General features: G+C 43.6%; 1 long non-coding RNA gene across 1 annotated transcript; it reads right to left on the bottom strand.

Annotated features, from left to right (window-relative positions):
- Positions 1–4,006: 4,006 nt before the first annotated feature.
- LOC127594947 (uncharacterized) lies at positions 4,007–5,426 on the bottom strand. The gene is made up of 2 exons (XR_007961001.1): positions 5,255–5,426; positions 4,007–5,142 (listed from the first exon to the last, which is right to left on the bottom strand). It is a non-coding gene; the product is annotated as an uncharacterized LOC127594947 (long non-coding RNA).
- Positions 5,427–5,563: the final 137 nt, after the last annotated feature.

The raw sequence follows: 5,563 nt of genomic DNA, 5'->3' as shown, positions 1-5,563 counted from the left end.
AGCAAAGTTCGATTTTGATATGATGACAAAGTATAGACCACTGCTGCTGGTCACAGATCTTGAGATTAGGGTTCCTCTTTGAGGGCACTTGAGAGCCTTCAGGGACTTTTATGAGGAAGTGGAGGCAATAAAAACCCTTGGGGGGCTGTTAATTAACCAAAGGGAGATGGGCTCTAAACTTCAAAGTACATCCTTTTTAACTACTTCAGCAGATGTTCAGGAGAGAGACTAGTGTCAATAGTTCTCATACCAAGATGAAATTCAACAATGTTCTACTACTACTTCTAGCGGAATAATTCCTTAACAATCCCTCTCTTGATCACAATTAATATTGTGATCACAAAACTTCGGTGTCAAACTCCGTCGTCAAAGCGGAACAACCAATTCTGTCTTGTGCAAAGCACTTCAGCGAAGCCTGCCACCAGTGCCCACATTAGTAGAAAAATAGAGACCAAAATAACCAGTATAATCAGGAAGATATGTTATTAGTTCTGGGCCCCCTGAGAACTTTGTCTTGGTATCACGTCCAGTCGTCCTTGCGAATGTCACTTTGAAGTTGGAGACGCTTCTTGGGGCTGACGCATTCCTTCTCGGTAGACAGCATGATGGGTCCTATCTGTCACTCTGCGTGGTCCCATTCATCTCGGCTGGTGCCCCTTCCGCTGTAGGACCCCCAGATACACATGCTCGGGATACGTCTGTGGTCTCGGGGTGGTCACCCAGGAGTCTCGTCCGCTCCTGAAAATAGGAGACGAGAACACTCAATGACTCCTTGTCTGATTCATGGGGAATCGTTTGTTGAAGAGCCCCCGGGTCCATGGATTGCCATGGAGCGGGGAACTCCTGGTCACGTCCCATCTTAAAAGGTGTGAGACCCGTGGTGGACTTCACGGTGGACCTCATGGTGAAAGCGCAAGTGGTAGCGCCTCATCCCCATCCGATTTCTCTCAGGTCATCACCATCTGAGTTTTTGATATAAGCCTCTGATACGTTGGTTCGAGCTTACCTTGAATTGCAGATGAAAAACCCCATGCCTCCCGAATTGGAGTCTTCAATTTAGTTTCCAACAGGGCTGGACGTCCATCAATTTCATGCCGATACAAACCAGTCTCATCCCTGGCCACCCGGTTAGTTCTTCTCCTCCGGGATACCCTCTCTTGGTCTGAAATAAGGTTGTTAGTTTGGAAAACATACAATTTCCCATTTTTGATTCCACTTCCATCACTAAAGATCAAGTCGTCTTCTACTGTCTCTTTAGTCATCTAGTCTGCTTTGTCATTTTTTTCATTTTGTCTTTTACGTGGGAAAGTCCTTCTAATATGTGCCCTGCATTTAATAACTACTTCTTTTGGTTTTAGCAGAGCCTCTCTAAGTTTTTTGTTTCTTTGTTTTTTCTTCACTATGTTGAATCGATGTTCCTGTGGCAGTTTTTGAAATTTTTTATTGTAAACATTTGCCTCATGCTGCCGCATATCTGATGCATGCTGAATATTTTCGTTCAATTGGGTCCAATTGCCTGCTGACGTATGTCAAAATTCATCAAAATTAGTCTTTTACTTCCCTGTTGTTCACGTTCCTGCCATTCACGTTCCCCTCTCTTTTCTGAAAAAGAACTACAGAAACAGAACCTTCTTTTTCAGAAACATCTAAGTAAATCAGCTAGACCAGGCTGCACAAAAGAAACCGGCATCGCTGTACCTTCTGATGTGTTCAGTCTCCCCAAAAATATAAAGGCAGTGCGCATTGTAATTTTCACATGTGATAGTTTGAAACCGCAAAAAGCCAAACGTCAAAGGAGCCACCTTGCGGCTTCCAAACAGCAAATCTTAGATGATGCATCGATAAGAACATTACCATGCCGAATATGTACAACGCCATCCGTAGGTCGGAAAGAGTAGATTAGGTGTTTAAGCACTTGAATAAAAATTCCAGAAGACAAAATCGAATACGTGGGGCAACCGAGTGTAGTAAAATTTAACTCCAAGGTGAGAGAATGAGAAAATTCCCTATACGATTCTGAAAGTGGTATATGGAAAAAACCTTAGCTAAATCGATTACAAAAAGGTGTATGAATGAGAATTTTTGGATATTTGAGTAGACGGCAAAAAGTATGAGCGGCGCGGCCATGTCAGGCCTAGATACCAGTCAATGAGATGAGATCCTCTGACAGGTCCACTCTGGCTGCCACACCCTTCAGGACCTACAATAATTGAGGAGGATGGAACATTAAATAAATTGCCTTGTGTTTCACCCAACCAGGCCAGGCGATAAATTTCAATCTCTAGTTTGTCAAAAGCATTGTGCAGTGGGAAGGACCGATCAGCGGATGGTAAGGTCATATGGAGGAAGTCTAAGGAGACCAAAGCCGATACTGTTGGAAGACAGAGTTCAGTGGTGGGTCATCGGCTGACTTTAGCAATAGTCAGTCTTGTATCAGCCTGCATTGGGAGCGAGCGTAGTCCAGCATGTTCAAGTTCATGACAGTCTTTCAGTGAGGCCAGCAGTGATCCCTATTGTTGGGGATTCGGGTACCCATGGAGCAGATGGGTATTGTCCATTTGGAGGTGCCGTATCCTGTCATTGTTGTTGGTTTTGCGGAGGAGAAGTCAGAGCTTGTTGATCATAGCCTGATTGATGAACAGGTGGGTGCCGGCGGTGCGGGCATTTCCTTGTCCGATGATTCACATCACCACAAATGAAACAGCCAGCTTGGCTCCCGTGACTTCCTCGTCCACGCCCACCTTCCCGTCTCAGACCTCCCCCCAGCCATGCGTCTGGGCCCTGCCTTGTGGGCAGGCCGTAATGTTGAGGTGTGGCTTGGAGCTGCGGTGTGGGTGTGATCAGCCGTGGTGGAGCCTGTTGAGAGACACTGATTGACATTTGATTAGATCTCCCAAGTTTCTCTTTTTTGCATGCATTACTGGAGGCTCTCTTAGCCTCTTGTATTTGTGAATTCAAAAAGTCGTTTTGTAGCTTGGATGTTTTCTCAGTCTCTTCCTCGGCTCTCATTCGAGATTGTTGCACATAATACAGGAAATGAGTTCGCCAATTCACGTCATCTGAAGTGGGGAGAGTGGGAGAGTTCGTCATCATTTTCTGCACATCAGACGGACAACCCCCCAGCACTGCTTGCCTGAACAAAGCCTGATTCAATGGATGACTATTGGGGTCCTGTCCTGTGACAGTCACCCAAGCATCCATACAATTAACCTAATAAGTCATTGGGTGTACCTCAGATAGCAATTCAAACGCCAGTTGTTGTGAAGGACCCAATGTTGTTGGATAAATGGAACTCAGCGCGTCTGATTTTCTATCATTCAACCTAGTCAATTTGCAAGAGGCTATTCCCTCTAAAAGGTCCATAATCTCTTTGGGTAAATACTTACTCTTAAGCCAGTCTATCGCCCACAACTGTATGTCATAGTCAATTTTAGGCAAATCCAGCAACATTTGCCTCGTCAATTCAGTCTCCTTAGTTACAAAAGTGGTTGCATCCCAAACACTCATGCTCTCATTATCCTGTGTAATTTGCATACATTTTTCTACTTTTACCAATCGTTTATGAACCACCCTGGGCAGATCAGGGGGAAGCTTGGCACACAAGGGATTCAGGTGGGGGCCAGTCAAATGGCCAGTATGCCTTACCCCCCTTCCTGTAGGTTTGTGCTTACAGACTTGCCTGTGGAGCCTACACAATGATTAAAGTGCCCCTCTGTTAAGACGTTTATAAAAATTTTTTTTTTTAATTCACTCAATATCTGTAACCCTCACAACAGTGTCTGCGATTGTGATGAATATAGACACGTTTTCGTGTGTGTGGTGAGCTCAGGTCTCTCTGCCTGCAGATTGACCTTCCGCTCCAATTTCTTCTGCCTTGTCTATGTACAAGTGACCACTCGGCGCTAGTAGTGAGGCCATAATTTCAGCGCTCGTCACCTCATGCGGTGAAGGAGGCATCCTCGCTGCCTTGTTTATCATAACTTTGTCGAGTTACTTTGGTTATATATTCTTTTTTTTCTTTTTCCAATGTCGAAGGCAGTGGTCAAACTGCCCATGAAATGCAATATATAGAAGAACCTCTACTTGTCAACTTGACCCTCTCTTTTCCCCTCGCATATCAACCACATCATATTATCATCTTAGAAACATCCACCGGCTCCGCTCTTTTCTCACTCCTCACATTCAAAGCCATCCATAACCTAGCCCCTCCATACCTATCTGACCTCATCCACATTCCTACACTTGTCCGCTCTTTTCGTTCCTACTCCTCTCTTCTTTTCTCTGCCTCCCCTGCTCGTCTTGTCACCATGGGAAACAGAGCCTTCAGTCGATCTGCTCCCCAGCTCTGGAACACACTCCCCGCTGACCTTCGTAATACAGACTCATTAACACATTTTAAATTCCGCCTCAAAACACATCTGTTTGGACAAGCCTATTCACTCGGACCATAGAGCCATTATTCTTTCTGTTGTTGTATTTTTTTCTTATTTTATTTGATGTTGATCTTAACATTGTATTCGTGATTTTAACTGCTTGTTGTAAGGTGTCCTTGAGTTCATAGAAAGACCCCACAAATAAAATGTATTATTATTATTATTATATTATTATTATAGCTCGAATTGAATACACTTAGTTTTTTCTTTTTATATTTCAAACTATTGTCTTATTCTTACAATTTATTCTTAAGACCTTATTTTCTCGCTTTACTTCCCCTCTGCGCAGTGCATTCGCCCTTTTCTCTCTCTGCGCAATGCATTCGCCTTCCTTTCTTTCCTACTTACCACCAGACGGTATTTCAACCGTTTTCTTGCCTTCAGGCGTTCCGTCCACCTTACAGTTCACCATGTTTTTATCATACTCACCGTCCAATATACTCCCTTATGGACCGTGTGACGTCACGTAATTCTCCAATTGTAACAATGGAGCTGTCCCTAACTTGCCCTAAATATACAGCTGTTTACTCAGACCGCGATCTCCATTCGTCAGTCCTACAATTTATCAGCATCCAGAATAATAAAAATTACCTGGACCTGCCTCAGCAATTAACCACTAATTTTTTAAATGCCTTCGAACTCAGACCGCGATCTCCATTCGTCAGTCCTACAATTTATCAGCATCCAGAATAATAAAAATTACCTGGACCTGCCTCAGCAATTAACCACTAATTTTTTAAATGCCTTCGAACTCAGACCGCAATCTCCATTCGTCAGTCCTACAATTTATCAGCAACCAGAATAATAAAAATTACCTGGACCTGCCTCAGCAATTAACCACTAATTTTTTAAATGCCTTCGAACTCAGACCGCGATCTCCATTCGTCAGTCCTACAATTTATCAGCATCCAGAATAATAAAAATTACCTGGACCTGCCTCAGCAATTAACCACTAATTTTTTAATTGCCTAAACAAACTCAGTATGGTCTCTGCTCAGCTGTCTACTCAGACCGCGATCTCCATTCGTCAGTCCTACAATTTATCAGCATCCAGAATAATAAAAATTACCTGGACCTGCCTCAGCAATTAACCACTAATTTTTTAAATGCCTATGAACTCAGACCGCGAT

The sequence above is a fragment of the Hippocampus zosterae genome, unplaced genomic scaffold (genome assembly GCF_025434085.1).
Source record: "Hippocampus zosterae strain Florida unplaced genomic scaffold, ASM2543408v3 HiC_scaffold_33, whole genome shotgun sequence".
Lineage (NCBI taxonomy): Eukaryota > Metazoa > Chordata > Actinopteri > Syngnathiformes > Syngnathidae > Hippocampus > Hippocampus zosterae.
Note: the sequence above shows the minus strand (reverse complement) of the source record. Positions and strands in the feature narration are given on the sequence as shown.